General features: G+C 37.1%; 1 protein-coding gene and 1 pseudogene across 1 annotated transcript in view; both read right to left on the bottom strand.

Annotated features, from left to right (window-relative positions):
• The window catches only part of ADAMTSL1 (ADAMTS like 1), a 1070304-nt gene that overhangs the window by 498232 nt on the left and 550290 nt on the right, over positions 1-21782 (bottom strand). The window lies entirely within an intron of this gene.
• LOC122736739 lies at positions 517-21754 on the bottom strand (annotated as a pseudogene).

Raw genomic sequence — 21782 nt, 5'->3', positions numbered from 1 at the left:
GCAAGCAAAGTTATCAACCTCCAGAAAAAATCACACATAGCATTACTAAGCATATCCCCAAGAAGTGTACAATATGCACACTTGTAAAATACAAAATTAAAAATATTGTAAGCAACAGGTGAGCTTCATATTTATAAGAATGAAAAGAAGTCCAATTTTCTAGCACTGTTGTATAAAGAATTGTCTTTTTGATGCAAATTCATGAATTAGCCTCCTACTGGGGCTGCACTTTATATTAAACACTGTGTTCTTGAAACTGGGCTACAGAGCAAGATAGAGCATTTTAGCAACGTCATCTTAAAAGAGTTTTTTTGTTTGTTTTTTTCTTTTGTTTTCTTTTGTTTTTTATTTTTATTTTTACTACTTTATCAAAACATGTCCTTTAGGTGTGTAGGATTCAATCTTTTCTTTTAAAATTCTTTCCTAGAAACAATATACAAAGGAGAGGCATATTTATTTCCAATCATACTCCTGGAAGATGCTTCTCAAGCTCGAGAATATTCTTCCCTCTTCTTTTCACTGGTTGTTTTTGGCCTTAGCATGTATTAAGATGTGAGATTTCAGGTTAGTTGACTGAGCAAACTTCTTATTACAGCCATCGAAGGGGCACACATAGGGCCTGTCTCCAGTATGAATTCACACATGTGTGCGTAAATTGAAGTCCAGTGAAAAGCACTTCCCACAGCCTTCAAACGTGCACTTAAAAGGGCTTCTCTCCAGTATGAACCAGTTGATGCCGTTTTAGTTTTGAACTCTCAACAAAAGCTTTTCAACATTCTGCATATACGTGGACTCTAGGACCATGGGTGTGCAGATGTTTTCTCATGGCAGAATTATCCCTGAACATCTTTGTGAATCCTTTATGAGGGCAAGCTATTGTTCTTGGAGCATCATATTCTTTAATTTTTCTTGGCTTCATTCTAGCAAATTCAGCCAGTTGCTTAGGATCTGAGAAGTCAATACCAGGTATTCCTCCAGGAGGAAGGTTCTTGTCTGTCATGTACTCAGAATAATCAGGAGGTGAATTCTCTCCAATGATCTATTCTTCCGCCACTGTCTCATGGTCAATATCTTTTTTATCATCTGAGTCTTGAAGGAAGAGAAGGATTTCAGCAGACAGAGATGTGAAGGGAGTCTGTTCCAGGCATGGGGTATGGCTGGCTGAAGAATATTCCAACCCTTCGGCACTTCCTCCTCCAAGCCACACTTCTAAGTAGTCTGGTCCGGCACGGCACCAAAAAGGTCATCGACTAATCAAATATTTCTTAGTGGCCTCCTCCACCTACTGATACAATTATGTTCTTTTCAAACATCATGTTGAAAACATATGTCATATCTATCACATCAAGAGTGGAAAAAATACTTATATGCAATCCTAACTATTTCTCTAGCAATGGTTACATCTTGAATTCATAAAAAAAGATAGTGTATATATTCACTCCAGTATATGATTAAATTGCTCAAAATGATGGGATGCATTGAGGTGGAAGAAGAAGAGCATGAGATTTGAGGTAAGAAAACCTAGTTTTATATTCTGTGTTTCTTCTTTAAAAAAGATGAGTTCTACAGGCCCTTCAGACTTAAATTCCTAGAATCCCATGAAAAAGCTACTGCCATGCAATACTCATCACAGTCAACAGAGATATTAAAGTTGCAGTTTCCAACTTTCAAAGCATAATTCCTCTTGCTCTTTAATTTTCACTTGGTCTAAGACAAGAACTTTGGCTCATCCTGTTCACACCTACAAACAATACCTTGTGATATGAATAGTGTTAAACTTCTTCCCTCCATTCCCCTCCCCAAGACAAATGGAAAATGTTTCCCTGTATTTGCTAAAAGTTGTCATTTAGTACTATTCATCTTAAAAGTTTTTCACAAAAATGTGTTTTGAGAGAACTTCTTCAGTAAGGGCTGATTTCTCCAAAGTGGAAGTTTATGGCAGTGACATTTCACGATTCAGTGAAAGTCAAAATGTTTTCTTAGAGAAGAAGAAAAAAAAATCATTCCCCTCCCCCCCCCCAACTCCTGCCCAACTCAAAAATAACTAAAGTGATCTTGCTCAAAGTTTCCTGAAATAAGAGTCATCTTTGGATGGAGAATATTTGGAAAATTTCAGCACAAAACCACATTTTAAAAGTAAAATAAAGGTATGAAAAATTCAAAAATGGGTTTCTCTGGAAACTACTTTCATCAAAATGTAGCATATGGCTTTGTAAGTGTCTTATCTTGTGATTTTGTGTACTATAGTTTTCTAGGTTAGTGTCTTATTCCCCTAGAAGACTGTACAGTCCTTGAGGGAAGTGACTTTGTTGCACCCAAACTTTATCCTCTGTTACCATAGTTTAGTACTCTCAAGACAGAGAGTAGGCATTTTGAATATTTTTGTTGTGTTTGTATTTGTACAAGCACAGCAATTCATATGATTCAAATTTCTATTTTGAAGTGATTTGTCAGTAAAGAAGAAGGGGATAAGATAGGTCTTTAGCCCCCCAGAGCTTTAGTGTGATTTTATTTCATTACTGCAGAAACTTCTAAAGAAATCATTGCATCATAAAAATAAGGGAACTCAAAAGGTATGAAAAATCCCAGAACTAAAAGAGATAAAACTTGTTAAACCACTCCCTTCTACATCTCTACAATAAGTTTGTGTTGAGGGGAAGGGGATCTGTGTGTTGCCTTCTTTCTTATGACCCCATCACCCATTGTTTGCCTATGAGTCTTAGTTCTACAGAAGGAGGCCAGGGTCTGAATGTTCCCCTCAATCTTTTTCTTTTATATTTCCCCACAGAAATCCTTGACATACATCCACAACATGGTAATTTTCAAAACTGGTTTTGGTACACTGGCATCTCAGAGCTGACTTTTCATTGATTCAAAAAACAATCTGTAATTTATGTGTACCGAATGAGTAGGGCAGGAGGAATGTGCAGACATACAGGTATATCCCACATAATGCTTGCCTGATTAATATTGTTTGGCAATAATAAAATTGACATTTATATGGAATTTTAAGATTTACACAGAATCATGGAATATTAAGAGTTGGAAGTGACCTCACCATCTGCTGAAACATATATCAACAAGAATCCTCTCTCAATCATCTCCCACGAGTAGTCATCTAGTGTTCCCTAGAAGATTTTTAGTTTAGGAGAACTTATTACCTTCTAAGGCAGTCCATTCCACTTTTGTATGGCTCTTATTGTTAGGAAATATTTCCTTCAATTGAGCTGAAATCAGCCTTCCTGCAAATCCTACCTGTTGCTCCTATTTCTATTCTCTGAGGACAAATGAAAAAGCATAATCACTCTCCCACATGGCTAACATACCCCTTCTGTCTATTCTTTTGTATGCTAACAACCCCACTTCAAGAGGAGACAGCAAAAGAGTTGGGCAGCTAGGTGCCATAGTGGATAGAATGCTGGGCCTGGAGTCAGGAAAACTCCTCTTCTAGGGTTCAAATCCAGCCTCAGACACTTACTGGCTAAGTGACCCTGGGCTAGTTACTCAACCCTGTTTGTCTTGGCTCCTCATCTGTAAAATAAACTGCATAAGGAAATGGCAAACTATTTCAGTATCTTTGCCAAGAAAACCCCAAATTGGGTCATGAAGAGTTGGGTATAACTGAAGAACAACTGAATGACAATAACAACCTTAGTTCCTTCATCTCCTGCTCTTTCGACATGATCTTGAGGTCCTTCACTATCTTGTCCATTTCCCTGTTATGACCCAAACTCCCAAACTCTAGATACCTTGAAGAGAGCTTCCAGATGTGACAACCAGAAAAAAATGGTTCTAGCCCTTGGGGGAGTTAAGCCACTCATTTTTGGAACTTTTGAGTTGGAGAAGTGAGTTAGCTTGCTTGGTGACTGAATGAGTAATTCTCATCCTCCACTTTTTACAATGGGTCCAGGAACTCATATCAATACCATCATAGTTCTAGGAAAAGTCACATTGCCTTACTGCTCCATGAATCAATTAACCATCCTTGTAACTTCCCCTGACATTCTTGAATTATGACTACTACTATCTATGGGTGGCCCCCTTATTAGAATAGAAGCTCATTTAAGGTCAGGAACATTCCCACTTTTGTATTTTTATCTCTAGGGATACAGAATGCTAGGCATATATAATAATTGCTTAATAAATAACTTTTTACTTATTCACTAATTCACTGAATTATTCATTCATTAAATCATCAAGTATCTATCCTGATTGTTCTCTAGCTTAATGATGTGGTAGGATGAGGAAAATGAGGTTGAGAGAGGTGACACAACTCATTAAGTATCTGAGGTATGATTTGAACTCAATACTTCCTGACTCCAATTCCAGCACTCTATCTACTATGTTGTCTTAGCTACCAACTGTAGGGGCCAAATTTAATATGGGGAGAGTTAATTGGGTGGCTTGCCATAATATTGGGGTTCAGAAATAATGAGGAACCTCTAGGTCCAAAGTTTACTCCCCTCCGAACTGCCTTTTTTAGTTATTTCTCCCAGGCTAATAAGAAAGGAGCTTAACAGCCTCTTTTCCACAAACAAATCAGGTTTTATTTAATGGGAATAAAATATACAGCAAAGGTGAAATTAATAAAGTCAAGGACAAGGGAATAGAGAAAAGGAAAAATAGATAATCTCCCTAGCTCTTCAAGCAAGGGCTGTCACAAACCCAGCTCAGCTAATTCAAAGGGCTGGATTTAACTCACCACCAGGGGGTCCATAATTTCTATGGGATCAGCAACCAGTCTCTTGTCCATTCCGAATGCTCCTCCAAGGCCAGAAAGAGACCGCAAGTGAGTCACTTCCTGTTGGGGTCCCTTTTTCTACCTTTTTCTCCCTCCCCCAAAGGAGAGGTCCTTCAAGTAGTGTGGCTGAGACTGGTTCCCTGTTGATGATGTAGTCCACAGTCTCTGACGACACTCCTTCTCAGGGTTGGACAAGTTTAAACTAGGGGGCTAAAAATCTAATCGTCTTAAGTGGGTACTTAGTAGTTTCTCAGTCACACCCAATTCAAACACTACTGTCAACCAAGTCGGATCCCGGGGCATCTGCCAAATTCCATTATTTTACCACACTATCTTACATGAGGGTATGCCCATTCATTTACATGACTGTCTGGTTATATAGCCCAGGTAGTCTAGGTTCATAAAGCTGACACTTCCTTAAGGTTCATTCTCAAACAAATTCTTACCATATCTACTAACAAGAACTTCTGAGGATTTCTCCTTCAAGAGTGGAAAAATACAGTAACCAAAAGTATTATACCCCATATGTATAATTCCAAGGAGCAAATTTTCCATACCTTGACTCATCCTTGTAATGACCTTTACTAGTATCATGGAAAACAATAGAAAAGAAAGAAATGTGGTAGCCAGTGAGTCTGATATGCTTTGTCCACTTGTTGGAATATGTTGTCTGTGCACAGGCACCCTTATTAGAGGTCCATGTTAGAATTTCCAAACAGTAGACCAAAAAGAAATCTTGGCACCACATTTTATAGATGAGGAAACTGAGGTTCAATATATATTTTGCCCAAGGTTATTCAGTTAGTAAATGTTAAACCCAGGGGTCTAACAGAACATAGATTGGATTTAAAGCCAGGAAATGTGTTCAAATCTTGGCTCTGACAATTATCTGTGGAATCTTGGTCAAATTACATCATTTCTCTGTGTCTCCTTATTTTACTTATCTATAATTTGAGTGATTAGATCGAAAGAGTTCCCTTTTGATTTGAAATCCTGACATCATTACTTTGAACTTGCTCTAAGTCATACAGTCCTTCCACTATAATGCCTCTCATAGTAAAACCAGGTCATTCCTTTATTTGTCTCTCCTTGAGGAGGGCTGAAGCAGAAACTCATCTCCATTAGAGAAGTTACTGTCCTTAGGGACTCAATGTCTTCCTATCTCATGTCATTCTCTCTCTGACCCATCTTTCAATTCTGGCCAAGATAGAAAAGACCAATTTAACACACTCATCTTCAATAGTCTGGAGAATATACCCATTTTACTTAGGATGACCTCATATAATCTCTATAGCAACAGACCAGGAAAAAAAAAGCTATATCCTCAAATCTCCAAACTTGAGCACAAAGGCTTCTGACAGGAAAACAATATAAGGTTGTTATTCCAATTTAATTCATTTCCAAATAACATAGAGGTGGCAGATACGAAAGCCAGTTCAACTCTTTCATTTTAAAAACAAGAATACTGAGGTAGAAAGGGAGGGGAGAAGGAAGGGGAAGAGAGACAGAGACAGAGAGAGACTGAGACTGAGACTTTCTCAGTGTTATACAAGTAGTGAGCAACAGAGTAGAGATTAGAAGGTAGGGCCCATGACTCCAAATACAATGCTCTTTCTACCATATTATTTAATAATATAGTAGTTAATTGAATTAATCACCTAATTTAATTGAATTCCGTTTAATTTTGGATCTATTGAGAGTATATTGGCCACTTTTAAGGTGATTTAGAGGTCACATTTTTTCCTTAATTGAGAAATATTTTCTGAGTCTATATCATTAGGGATGGCAGTGGGGGAATTTAAAACTGTTTCTCATCCACGACTGAACTTTTAGCTGAGTTTGGATCATGGCCATGATCAAGAAAATCCATTAACATTTAAATGTCAGTGTCCTGAAGTTTTATCTTTACATATCACAGGCTTACAGAAAGCTATCCACAAAAAAAAAGAAAGAAAGAAAGAAAAGAAAAAGAAAAAGAAAAAAAAAATCCCCAAAACCCTTTTGTAGAACCAGAAACATGGGGAATAGGGAGCATATGGTTCATGACCAGAACTCTTATGTGACTGGCATAATTGGTAGCATGTTTTACATGACTGGAATGCAGTTTAGTAGAGAACAGGCCACTCAGGGAATACATAAAAGGAACTTCTGGTCCCTTGTATGCCCTGAGACCCTAATGAATTTATGATCTCATCGAAGTGGGTACTCCCTTCAGTGATGCAGATTGCAACTCATCTGTGACTGCCAGTCCTGTTTGACACTTGGCAGCATGATCCATTACACCCAATCCCCAAACATGCCAGAGCACTTATCCCTTGACATTCATTACTTGACATTACTTGTACTCCTTCTTATTGTTTAGTAAAAGGCTATGCACACGTGCACAGAATAGGTACTCAATAAATACTTGTTGATCATGGAGTGAGGAAAAAATGGAAATAGTTGCTGTATGCATAAAGACATAACTACTGTTATTGTAGTTGGGGGATTTTGGGGGGAAAGTTGTAGGGAAGGTACACATATAATAAAGCATATTATTGGACCTTTCCAAATATTGTTCCAGTGGAGAAAACTGGTTAAGGGATTTATAACCTTGAGGAAATACAGAACACTATGATGAGAAAGGCAACAAAGAAAATGAAGACCATGAATTTAATGAAGGTCTTCAGAAATAAATGTAAAGGAACAGATGGGAAGGAGGAACTTCAAGTGACAAAGAATCATATGGAAACAATATTTGGGATTCTAAAAATAACAGAAATATCTCCATGCACAAGATAGGAAATGTAGGAGGGCAGCCAAATAGCTGACTGAAAAGAGAACTGATTAATGAACTGAAAGACAAAGGAAATGCTCCCATTTGAGTGAAACTGCACCAGATAAGTTCTAGATGGATAGAAATATCTATCTTCTAACATGGCATCTTGCATATTTGTTGTGATTTGATTACTGTAGGGAACTCCTCCCTCCACCTATATATGTGACAACTTCATCTGTAACATGAAGCCTTAGAGAATTGCCAGTGGATTGAAAGAAATTGATTGTTCCATGGTATTAGGGCTATATGTATGAGGCAGGATTTGAACCTTGATCTTTCCTACCCTAAAGCTCATACTCTATTACTCCAAGCTGCCTGCATGTATGAAGGCATATGTGTGTATGTATGTATCTGTGTATATTATGTACACAAATTGTGTATATATGAACATATACAAATACAGTATGTATATACATATATATGTTTATGTCTATGTATCTATTAATATGTTTCACTTGCATATATTTATATATGTGTATATGGTCTAAAGGTAAATTATTTTATGCATGGAAACACTTGGTTTTAAAAATTAATTCCTCCTCGATGGAGAGTTTAGAGATCAATTTCCAGGCACCATACTCTGCTGTCTGTGGGTTGAGAATTTGGAGTAAACAACTGATTCAGAGAGTTTAAAAAATACTAACCAAATAGTTTCTCCTGGACCTATACTACTAATTATCACTACATTTTCCACAACTTTTCTCAGTTATTTAAAATAATCTTATAATGCCCTTATTCTTATACTTAAGACTTATGCCTATGATCAAAAGATCTCTACATATGTGGTTTTTTTTTTTTTTTAGTGAGGCAATTGGGGTAAAGTGACTTGCCCAGGGTCACACAGCTAGTAAGTGTTAAGTGTCGGAGGTCAGATTTGAACTCAGGTACTCCTGACTCCAGGGCCGGTACTCTATCCACTGTGCCACCTAGCTTTCCCTCTACATATGTTTTTATGCCAGTCAATATATAATACTTGCTAAATCTATCCACCTCTTTTTTCAAATAGCGATAACATACAATTGTATCTAAACTAATCATTAAACATGCTGTATATATAAGTAAGGTGGTACAATGGACAGAGTGCCAGACCTGGAATAAGGAAGTCAAATCTTCCTGAATTAAAATCTGCCCTCAGACACTTACTAGTTGTGTGACCCTGGACAAGACACTTAATCTTCTTTGCCTCAGTTCCTACATCTGTAAAATGAACTGGAGAAAGAAGTGGCAACCAACTCCTGTATCTTTGCAAATGAGGTCACAAAGAGTTGGAAATGAGAAAACAATAAAATATTTAAGTAAAAAAAACAATGAAACAACCTATAGTTATATATAATTACTATATAAAATAAAACAGCAAAACAGGCAAACTAATATTAATCATCATCCATAGTACTGTCAGACATTTTACATTTATTGTTCTATGAAAAAAATAGCCATGGGAAAGGGAAACAAAATTTTAAATCCCAGATGAAACTCTATGTTTAACATGGTGTAGGGTCAACAACCTTTAAGAGTAGGAGAGTTTTAAAGATAACTATCTCATATGTGAGCTGTTTGGGTGCTGGCTACATCCATTAGTCTTCAACCACACTGAACCTCCAACCTTTGGTTTGTTGCTTGACTCATTACCTTATTCATTCTCATCCAGGGTTCTAAAGCAATCAAAAGACATATGTTCTTATATTTCCTTAAGAGGTAATACAATTGTAACATGTTTCTCATAAATTTATTAGCTTTGAGCACCTACCCCAGTTATTAAATACTATTTATTAAGTAAATTAGAAAAGCTCTTCCCATAGTATTTACTCATCTTATTCTTTCTATAGGTATATCCAGTTATATTTATAAATATGAAATATCAAACTTCCTAATCTACTAGATTTAAATAAACATCGATATTACTATAAAATCTGTTAACAAAAAAGGGAATAAATAACTATTTACAATATATTTATTGTGAGAGACTCCTCTAGTCTTTACTGCTACTATTAACTTCTCAAATCTAGAAACAAAATCCCACCATTCATGTCATGAAATATAACAATAAAGGTCTTTCAAGAACCGCCTTCCCATTTTTTCCGGCAAGGTAAGCATTGTCACTCAATAAAGAAATTCTCTTAATCTCTTACCGCTGCTTCACTCAGTCAGCATAGTTAATTCTCCAGAATAACAGTAAAATTATCAGTTTCCTCACAGATTTCTCAACAGATACAAACAAAAAATATAAGTAAAATACTTATTTACTTTAGCAGCACAAAAAAATAAACAAAGAAGATATCCCTCAGTAAATCAAAAAATGAAGACATTAAGACTATTAAACCCATTCTTTGTAAAGAATTGATACTAAATGGTGTAGAATTTCTATTAAAATGGAAAAAATAATTCTATAACACTAACATACATAAGGCACATATATGACATAATATATGTGAAAAATTAGCCAGAGATTACAACTACCAAATCTCATTGATTTAAACTACTGAAAACTCACAGAGGGTTACTGAGTCTAACAATGGCTGCAAAGGGGTGAATCACACTCAAATGAAAGTTGTTTTCAATGATTGGTAATTTGGCATAGTGAATATAATGCTGAATTTAAGAAAGAGGAAGACCTGGACTCTGAGCTGCCTCACACAATTACTAGCTTTTTGACTATGAAAAAGACAAACAAACAAACAAAAACCTCTTTAAATGTCCTAAGCTTCTATTTCCCCATCGGGAAAATAGACTTAATAATAACGTCTACACATAGGGCAATTTTGAAGTAACAATGATATGTGCAAAATACTTTATAAGTCTTTAAATTGTATCTATATGTAAGCAATTAATAGTCTTACTTTGTCTTCAAAAACTCATAATAGATTCTCTTCAATGACCACTTAATTTTGTTCAAAGTGATTTCTTATTTTAAGAAACAAAAATGATGCTCACTTAATTTGAAATGGAAACCACAACATCCCATTTTATGCAGAAAAGCTTCAGAGGAAAACAAACGCATTACCACAATGATGAGGAAAGTAAAAAGTTCTAAAACGATGACATCAAACTGTCTTCCAGAAGTGGCTAACTAAATCAACCCAGATATTTTGGATGAATGGCTTTGGGATACATATACTGCCACAGAAGTCTTATCATTTTACTGTGTGTGGTAAAAAGGGGAGGGAGGGGGAAAGTTACTTTAAAATAAGATTATTCACTGACATTCTCACCTCATTTAAAATAAATCCTCCCACCTCACTCTTAGAGTTCCTTTTCTGTGCCATGTGTTGTGAGTTTGAAACTACAAGTGGGACAAGGTTTAATGGAATGCTTGCCAAATTCTGCAAGAAATATAATCCCATGTGTTAAACGGGTTTAAGAAATTAATTCTGAACTTCTGTAAGACAGGATTGAAATCAAAAAGGAATACTGTCCCCAAAGTAATTAATTACCTTTAACAACTTACTTTATTTAACCTAATGCATTCTTATTTTTCTTTCAATTTTGGCACAAATCTGATCCTTTATTGATCTCCAATTTTTAATTTAATTATTATTTTTTTTTTACGCCAAGCAATGAGGCTTAAGTGACTCACCCAGGGTCACACAGCTAGTAAGTGTCAAGGTCTCAAGTATCTGAGGTCATATTTGAACTCAGGTCCTCCTGAATCCAGGGCTGGTGCTTTCTTTTCTTTTCTTTTTTTTTTTTAGTGAGGCAATTGGGGTTAAGTGACTTGCCTAGGGTCACACAGCTAGTAAATGTTAAGTGTCTGAGACCGGATTTGAACTCAGGTACTCCTGACTCCAGGGCCGGTGCTCTATCCACTGAACCACCTAGCTGCCCCCTTGATCTCCAAATGGAAGAGAATAGGAACTTAGGTTTAGATCTAGAAGAGACAATTTGGTCCATAGTTCTAGAACCAGAAGAGATCTGAGTGTCCCTCATTTTATAAATGAGGAAACTGAAGCCCAGAGAGGTAAATGAATTGCTTGATTTCATTTAGATCATATGTAGTAGATCAGGGGCAGCTAGGTGGCACAGTGGATAAAGAAAGCACCAGTCTTGGATTCAGTAGGACCTGAGTTCAAATCTGACCTCAGACACTTGACACTTACTAGCTGTGTGACCCTAGGTAAGTCACTTAATCCTCATTGCCCTGAAAAAAAAAAAGGTAGTAGATCAGGAACTACTTGAACCCAGGTCTCCAGATTCCAAATCCAGCAAAAAATTATTTTAGAAAAGAGGAAATTAAAGGAGGAAGTGATCTGTCCAAAGCTTCAAAAGTGGTACAAGAGCTGGAACTGAAACCCAAGTTTCCTGATTAGTTTTGATTTATTATTATATATTTCTTTATTTTTTGGTTTGTTTTTTGTTTATTGTTATTGTTATTTTTAATATTATTATTATATATTTCTACAAATTAAAGCTAAGTACAGCTACAGGAAAATAACTAATATGCCACTCAAATTCCATTCAACTCTAAAATTCTTCTGGTTTCCCCAATCTCAAGAAAGCAGCACTGTTACTCAATAACTTATTAAATCCATAAAAATTTATTTAATGTCTATTACGTGCGAGACATTGTGCTAGGTTCTGGGGATACCACAAAAATGAAAAATAGTCCCTGTTCTCAAGGAGTTTACATTCTATCAGAGAACAAATCTAAGCATATAATTAGATGCCTAGGGTACCCAGCGGGCTTGGACGAAGTCCTTGGGTAATAGAATCCTATATAGTTAGAGTTTGAAGGGACATTACGGTACATCGAATCCAACCCCTCATTTTATAGATCCAGAAACTGAGATGCAGAGAGGTTAAAAATTACTTGCCTAAGGTCACATAAGTAGCATTTGGCAAAGGCTGGTATTCAAATCAGGGCTGGGAGCTGAACCAAGGCACACTGGCTCAAAATCTATTGTCTATTCCATTACACTGCAATGCTGTAATTTCTATTCAGATTTTTCCCCCAATGGCTGTTTAGAGGGAAAATCCCCAGATTTATCAAAGAGTAGTTTGTGTGGACTCTAATTGGAAGGATTGAGAGTGAGTGGTAGGGGGAAATGATCTGGTAGGTCAGAGTGCTGGAGCTGGGAATGAAAAGTGAAATGGGGGAGCAAAGGGTCACTGAGTAGAAAGATTCCAGCCTCCAGTTTCTGGATTCAATGACCCTCATCTTTTCTTTCTCCTGTTTACTAGTAATGGCATAAGGCTTGAAGGCTGGTCCAAGTCAGCAGCAGCCAGAGAGACGGGAGTATATCCAGTTATTCCACTGAAGAGGGATCCAGGGACCTTGTGTTGTGTGAACCAAGTCAATCGTACTGCAAATAGCAATTAGCAGTTGTGTGCTTCTCTAGAAAGTTGTTTGATTGAATGGAATTGACTGAAGGCTTTTTTTTTTCCTGATGAAAGGGTGGGAGATGAGAGGTTAAGGCAGTGAGATTCCAGATTTTTTTTTTTTAATGTAGCACAGAAGGGTCAGGAAAATAAGGCTTCCACCTAAGGTGAGGGTAGAGATTTGCTGCTGTTTCTGCTGCTGAGGGCAAAGAAAATATCCATGCATTTAGCATTTGAGAGATCTTTGGTAACTTTGGAGAGAACAGTAGTTGAATGGTTCAGATAGAAGCCAGATTGAAAGGACTTAAGGAGTGGGAGGTGAAGAAAAATAGTGAGTAGATGGCCTTTTTTTTTCTAGAAAGAAAGAGATATAGAATGATATCTTGAGGGAATGATATGGTCAAATTTTATATATATATATATAATTTATTTATTTTTTTGGGGGGGGGGGTTTGTTTGTTTTTTTATTGAGGCAATTGGGATTAAGTGACTTGCCCAGGGTCACACAGCTAGTAAGTGTTAAGTGTCTGAGGCCGGATTTGAACTCAGGTACTCCTGAGTCCAGGGCTGGTGCTCTATCCACTGCGCCACCTAGCTGCCCCTTAATTTATTTATTTTTAAGGAAGGAGACTTGGCATATTTGTAAGCACTGGACAAGCAGCCAGTAAACAGGGAGAGATCAAGTGTGTGTGTGGGGGGGGTAGGGGAGGGTGGTGATCATAAATAGAAATTATGCTTCTGGAGGAAATCAATGATCTAGAACGGGAAGAGATCTAAGAATTCCAATTCTCTCATTTTATAAGGAAGAAAACTAGGGATCCAGGAAGTTTAGTGACTTGCCCATAGTCACACATTGTTGACAACTGAGTTTGTATTCAGGTCCAAGGACTCCAAGAAGGTGAGAGGAAAATGCAGAGAAGTTTGTGAATAATAGAAGCGAGTTACAAGGGGCACAATGAAAAGGGAGGAGTCTGCAGCATAGGGAAGTGACATAGGGAAAAGAGGATCTCTTTAACAGACCGAATGATTCATAGGGATTAAGGAAGTAGAAACGAGGTTTTTTACTCTCAAAGTTCTTCTTATGATGGAGGATGGCATCAGCTGGTTCTTCTTCAAGCACCAAAGTACTCTAGAATATGTTATTGAAGGAATAGAGGGATAAACCCTAAAAACCAGAAAAAAACACTGACTTAGGAGTCAGAAAAGTTAGGTTCAAGTTTCACCTCTGACCATAACCTGGGAAAAGTTGCCTGACCTTCATGGGACTAAGTTTTCTCATCTGTAAAAGAAGTGAGTTGGAATAGAAGGTTTCTGGGTCTATTCCAGCTATAAATTCTATGATCTTTACAAAAAATAAAGAGGTAGAATCTAATCTAGGCAGACCAATAACCTCCCTCAAACTAAAAAATCCAAACCAAACCCCAAACCCTAAACTTCTTTGACTTTATTAGCAGAAGCATGGTATCCGGAGTGAAGAATGTTATAGTTCCATCATCTTTTGATCTATTCAGGCCATATCTAGAAAAGAAATGTGTTCAATTTAGGGGCCCACATTTTAGGAACAACTTGGACTAGTTAGTGTAGGAGCAAGCAGGTTGATCAGAATTGTGAGCAGATTTGAAACCATATGCCATATCACTATCATTTAAAGGAAATGAGGGTGCTTAGCCAAGAAAAAAAGAAGAACTTAATGGAAACATGATAGCTGTTTTCAGGCACTGCAGAAGGGAAATTAGAGATGTTTAGATATATAACAGAAAGTGGAATGGGGGTCAATCGGTAAAAGCATCAGAGAAGCAGGTTTTAGCTTGATAGAAGAAAAATGCTTTATAACGCTTGTAGTTGTATAAAAGTAGAACGGGTGTTTCCCATTCCTAGAGGTCTTGAGAAGAGCTTGATGCCCAATTGTCTGGGATTTTATTTAGGAGATTCCTGTTTAGATATGACCTGGAAGATGACCTCTGGGGAACTTTCCATAACTCTGAGAATAGGTGGTGAGGGGGATGGAAGTAAGTCTTGATGTTTAGCTGAGAAGGATAGCAAATAAAAAGGACAGTAGTTGTCTTAGGGGAGGCAATAACTCCAAACACGGGAATCAGCTCTGGGGTGAAAATTGGCGGAGCTGCTCCACTGCTAGACTAAAGCTGTTTGAATCACCCTCCCTTGAGAAGCAGGAAATGCCTATGCCCAGAACATTAGGACATTGTTTTCTCACTCATTTACAGCCAGGCCACATTGCTTAAGGCTCTGCTTGAGTGCATCCCTAAAGCATTTCTCCCGATGTCCTCACTTGCATCTATTTCATTTCCACTTGCAATGCAACAGCTGCTCGAGTCATCTGTTTTAGCCCAGTGTTTCGGGACTACAACTCTACCACAGCCTGGTAAAATATCAAAATTCTCTACCTTGGACCTATTCCTGTCTACCCTTCAGAGATCCCACAACATCTTCAGCACCTATAGGATGATAGAGTTATCAGTTTAGAGCTGACAGGAACCTTACTAGTCATCCCATACAAACCCCTAATTTTACATAAGAGAAAACTGAGGCTCAAGGAAGGGGAGCAAATTGCCTAAAGTCAGATAGGTAGTAATTAAGAGATTTGGGATGAAAACTCAGGTTCTCTCACTCCAAATCCATGTTTCTTTGCACCAAATAGAAAGGAACACTTATCTTAGAGATGGAGAGCTAGAGTCAAGCAGGAAGAGAAAGTCCATTAAAAAAATGTGTAGCTCATATAAATTCTAAAACATTATCCAAGCTCCTACTCCCATTGAGTGAGCCCATTCCCCAGAATTTGGCTAACTACAGTTTAACCCCAAGGTTCTAGGGGTACTCCTGGGGTATCAGAAGTTGATTCTCTAATGCCAAAAGCTTAAGTCCCACACCCTTTGGTGTGCTTCCCTTTTAAGAATATCATATGGGAATTAATTTAGTCATCCAACCATAAGTAGTTTTTAGAAAGACGTATTTACTAAGATGATACAATAAGAACTGTACAAAACCACCCTTCCCCCATGTCTGTGAGACATTCTTCCATAAATACATAGAGTTCAAGGGAAAGTAGACTCAGACTTAGAACACAGGTGACAAAGGAGCACCACAGCTCCTGGATACTGGAAGTTCTTTTCTTCCATTTTGGGGGATACTCAACCAGTTTCTCTCAAGCATGATGAATCTGTGTCCTATTGGTGCTTGGCTTCTGATGCAGACACTGCTACCAGGTAATCCAGAGATATCATTTAGGATAACAATGGGAATTATTCCCTTCAAAGTTGGAAGTATCCCCTCTGACAAAAGGGGTGAAAGGGAGAAAGGAGAACTGACCAAGACCAAAACTGAGGCTTCTCCTCCTTCCTCAAGCAGTTCCATCTCAAAAGGGTTCAGGTAGAAATCTATGCTCACTGGATTTTCTCCAGTTCACCTATTCTAGCTAACAATGCTTTTATAGAGGATACAGAGGGAATAATAAGTAGCATTTATATAGTGCTTTAATGTTTGCAAAACACTTTACAGATATTATCTCATTTTTATCTCACAAAAACCCAGAGTTAGACACTATTATTATCTTCATTTTATAGATATGGAAATTGAGGAAGCCAGGTTAACTGATTTGCCCAGAGTCGTATAGATAACAGCTGTCCAGGGTTGGATTTGAACTCAGGTCTTTCATACTCCAAGTCCAGCACTCTCTTCATGGTGTCATCCAGTTTATGCTATATTTGAGGTCTCTCAGAAAACTGGGACAGTGTTATTGTCAGGTAGCATTTCACTTCATCAAATAACTTTCAAGGACATTAGTCTTAAGTCTTATTCAGGGTATGCTCATAAATGTTTAACAACTGTATCAGGGGTAGGTGGGGGGCAAAGAGGGGAAACTATACACAGGAAACACTTAAGTTTAATCTCTATTATTAACATTTTCTCCATTAACCATCAAAAATCAATAAATCAAGCCCTGATTTGCAGCATTTGCTGATTTCTGAGGTCTAACTGCTCACTGGAAATTAAACAATCAGTTCTTGCTTTCAGCATACTCTTTTTTTTTTTTTTAGTGAGGCTATTGGGGTTAAGTGACTTGCCCAGGGTCACACAGCTAGTAAGTGTTAAGTGTCTGAGGCCAGATTTGAACTCAGATACTCTTGACTCCAGGGCCGGTGCTCTATCTACTGTGCCATTTAGCTGCCCCTCAGCATACTCTTGCGTGACTGATTGAGACATGTTATCAGTTAACATATCAAGAATAAAATGGAGTGCAGCGGTTTTGATTCCTTACATATGTTTATAAAAAAAACAACCCCAAAAAACAAAAAACAAACAAACAAAAACTGGACCCTTGACAGCAATTTAGTTGCTGACCCAAAGATGGGCAACATTACAATCTATTTTGAAAATAATACCAACTCAGGCAAGCTGTGTTGCAAAAAGCACTGATATGGAGCTTTGTTGCTGATTGTCTTCAATTTAATGTTCGGGGCGGGGGGCATAACAATATATAGAGCATTTATTATTTATTAAGCACCTACTTTGTACCAGAGAATGTGCTGGATGACACAAGTTCAAAGAATGAAACAATGGCCACTGAGTAGATTCAGGTTTCAAAACAATTTCATTTCATGGAATCACAGTACTATATCTCTAGAGCTAAAGGGACCTTTGAGATCATTTGACCTGACTCCATTATTTGACAGATGAGGAAACTGAGACCCACAGTGATGAAGTAATTTGTTGAAGGTCGCACAGGTAAGAAATGGCAGAGCTCAGGCTTCTAGCTTAATTGTTCTGCTTCCAAAGTTAGTGTTCTTTCCAGTATACTAGAATTGCCCCCTCTTTATAATTCAGGATGAAAGATACTTTTATTACACAATTAAATCGGGTATGAATTTCACAGCTTCTTGGTTGTTGCTTTTTTTCAGATACTCACATCCCTATCACTTCTGTGAAATAACAATTCCATAAGCCTATAAAATGAGGCCCTCCAAGATAAACATTCTTCTCACTCTCACCAATGCAGAGTATTACTTGTTATTAAAAAGGAAAAAGAAATCTTAGCATGGTTGAAAGGGAAAATTGCTAAATTTAGCCTTGAGTTTTGGAGTCATCTCTCCCACCAATATTTTGGCAGAATTCAAAATTCCCCAACAATCCTGAACTTGAAAAGAATGTTTGCTGGTCAGCATGTAATAGTCAGCTATATGCCTTGCAATCTGAACATCACTGAAGTTCAAATCTGGGAGATTATTTCTTTCAACCATTCTTTAAATGCTTCAGATGTCTTATCATAAGTCATTATTTTATATCTCTAAGCCTAGATGTTTTATCCACAGCCATGAAAAACCTGTGTAGCTTTCGAGACATACTTATTGACTATACTGAGTTTTGTTATTTCTTGGGATGTGAGGAGGATTACCTTTCATAACAAAAAGAAAATTACTTGATATTGATGAGATTATTTGGCCAGAAAGACTGTAGACATTGTTCCTTAGTGTTTTCTTTTAGGACATTGTCTCCTGATCAAGACACTAGTCATTGAGAAATTCATAAAATCTTTAAGATGTACTCTTAGTGAAGTTCAGATAGACAAATTCATTAGGTTTACTCTTAAATTTTAAGGGAAGAAATTAAATACCTAATACTGAAACATTTTAAAGGAGAAGTAAATGGATTGACCCCTTTCTTTCTCTGAAGTCATCCTTATTGATCTTGGTCAAAATACATTTATGAGCAAGATGTGAAGACAGCCCAAGCCTCTCCCTGTAAACTACCTGTGATTTGAATGTTCATAATAGGATTTAGCTTGTGAAGAGGCCTTACAAATCATCTAAATCAAACTTTTTATTTTATAGATGAAAAAATCAGTCCTGAGAAATGAATCAACTTTCTCCAGGTAACGATGATAATAATAATCACAGAACTGTGAATTGATTATGTAAAGTGAAGTAAACAGAATCAGGAAAATGATATACACAATAACCACAACAATGAAAGTGAAAAGACCACCAATGACAAAATGACAATTCAATATTGAATATCATGAAAATATGATGACCAAGCTTATACCCAAATAAGAGGTATGAGAATGCTACTTTTTTTTTTTGTAGAGGCGTGAGACTCTGCATCCACTGTCAGACTTAGTGGGTATGTTGGTGAGTTTTGCAGAACAATTTTTAAAAAAATATTATTTGTTATAAGGTGTGGATGCCCTGAATGGGAAGAGAAAAGGGATATGTTGTGAAATGTAGGTGATATAAAAGCAATGTTTTTTTAAAATCACAGAATTTCAGAAATGAGAGTTCAAAGGTCATCCAGTTCAAGCAATACCTCAACAAGAATTTACTCTAATAATGACTCACATTTCTATAGTTGTTTGAAGTTTGCAAAATACTTTTCTTACGACAACCCATTCCACTTTTGGTTAGTGCTAATTGTTAGGAAAATATTACTTACGTCAAACTCAAATGTACCTCTTTGGCATTTCTACTTATTACTCATAGCTCTGTCCTCTGGGATTTCAGTGGGCAAATCCAAATCATCTTCAGTGAAACAGTCCAGATATTTAAATAAAACTTTTATTGTCTCCCCAAGTCTTCCTTTCTCTGTGCTTCCAAAACAAAAGACAAAATAAACAACAAAAATCTTGCACTATATTATTTTTCTTAGTATCCTTCAACTTGAATCCTTCTTTTCCTTTGGTCGTCCTTCAGCTCTAGTCTTTCTGCTATTCGTGGAGCTTCAGAGCTTGAAGAGAGCTCAGGCTATCTAGTCCAGTCTGCCCCCGAATAAGTGTCCTTGTCCCCACCTGAACATACCTCTTAAGTGTTCGCTCAAACTTGATGTTTAAAAACCTTGAGTGGGGAAGAACTCATTACCTTCTAAGCCAGTCCAAGAAGTTTTTCTAGAGATATCCTTTGTCTCTTTCAACTTCTCAAGACCTCCCAAATTCCTCCCCCTGACTCATTCTCTGGCCTTCTTCACAATGTCAAAGCTCTTCATCTGAGAGGTGTCAAACATGTGGCAGAAAGTATACCAGGACCAGATTAAAATGTAATTGGGAGTTGTTTAACAAAGGGAATAAAAATACAGTACACAACATAGACAGAGTTAATTTGTGGCTTTCTAAGCTTGCACGTATATTTCTGTTTGAGTTTGACATCACTTCTCTAAACCATCTTCATCATCCCTTCCCCATTTCCAGCTCCTGTCCCCTCATTTTCTCCTACATAGCATAGGATTAGAACAAAAAACTTTCTGATTCCATATCCAGAACTCCTTTCATGATAGCACAACTCCCTATCTTCAGTTTTATTTTTATCTTGCTTCCTTATCCCAAGAACAAATATTAGGGAGCATTGCTGAACTTTAATGTTTATAAATGACCACAACACCATGTGATTCTTAGCCACCTCTGCCCAGCCTTTTCCAGCACTATTCCTTCAGAAGTAGAAGAGGGGCCAAATAGGATTGAAGGCCACGTTGCATATTTATCTATTTCCTGTGACATGTGTAACATTATTGTTGATATAATATAAACTTTATGTCTACAGGTAAAATTTCAGAAAGGCACCCTGTATTCTTTCATTTGAAAATCGGAAGACTTGTAATGTGGGAATTATGTCACCCAGCCCAGGGATCCCCATTTCAGCAGTACAGACTAGCATTTATAATTAAGTTATATAAGAATCATTTTATAAAAAGACCACCACCACTACAACAATGAAAAAGGAGTGGATGTTGACCAGAGTAAAATAATTGTTCAAAATAGAGAGGAAAAAAAGCCAAAAGGCAAATTGAATAACAATTCATTGATTAGTTTGGAAAAAAACCCAACAACCTCACGCCCTTTTCATAGATTTAAACCACACAAGCTCCCACACCCTTATAGAAAGAATGTCTCTTTACTATAACATAGTATTATATGGCAGAGGTCAGATGGATTCCTGTCAGGCCATGCCCTAGGAATAGCTTATACTTTGCATGGTGCAAGCATTCATTGTTTGCTTCAACCATAGGAACAATATAATTCCATACAAATTGTTTCCACACACTGACGTGCATTCCACTGGAGTGATTTTAAACAGGAGGAGGGAAAATAAGGGATAACACAATAACCAATGATAAAATATGTTAACACACCTCATATGCAATAGGAGGTCAAACTACAGGAGTCACATGAGACACACATGGGTTTTCTATGGAGCCACATCAGGGAAATGAGAACTAAAGGCCATTTCAACATAAAGGGGACTCAGTGGAAACGACTGATCCCTCTTTATCCATTATGTAACGGCTGATGCTGTATTTGTTTGTACCATAGATTTACCTGGAGGCACTGTAATAAGGAAAGGAAATCGCATGAACAGAAATGAAGGTGACTGCAGCCCTAATGAGAAAAACATGTGAATTCCCTTAAAAAAATAAAGCTCTAATTTATAAAATGTGAGCTTGCTTGGCTGACCAAGTCATTTTCAAGTTTATTCATATAAATGTGCACTTTCTTCCCTCCCCAAAAGTTTTCCATTAAACTGTTCTTTGCCGAGTGGGTAAGTAGAAAGCTTTTATGTATGACTCTCAGAGGAGATGACAGGAATCTGTGGAGTCAACAAGTAAAGAAATATGTATAGCTTGAATATACTTTATAAGGAGAGCGCATTTAGATAGGCATGTTACTTCGTCTTTATGTATACTTCTGATTAATGCATTAAGTCAATAAACATTAAATAATCATCCACTGTGTGCATAGAACTGTGATAGAGCACAGGAAGAGATACATAGTTTAGAAAGAATTCATGAGTTAAACTGAATTTATTTCACTTCATTTCAATAAACAATACCTTTTCTTCCTTTCCTCTGCCATTCACAGGACTTTTATGGGTAGCTGCCATAGTACTACATTCCTTATGGCTAACACCT

This window comes from Dromiciops gliroides, chromosome 1 (assembly GCF_019393635.1).
Source record: "Dromiciops gliroides isolate mDroGli1 chromosome 1, mDroGli1.pri, whole genome shotgun sequence".
In the NCBI taxonomy this organism is placed as follows: Eukaryota; Metazoa; Chordata; class Mammalia; order Microbiotheria; family Microbiotheriidae; genus Dromiciops; species Dromiciops gliroides.
Note: the sequence above shows the minus strand (reverse complement) of the source record. Positions and strands in the feature narration are given on the sequence as shown.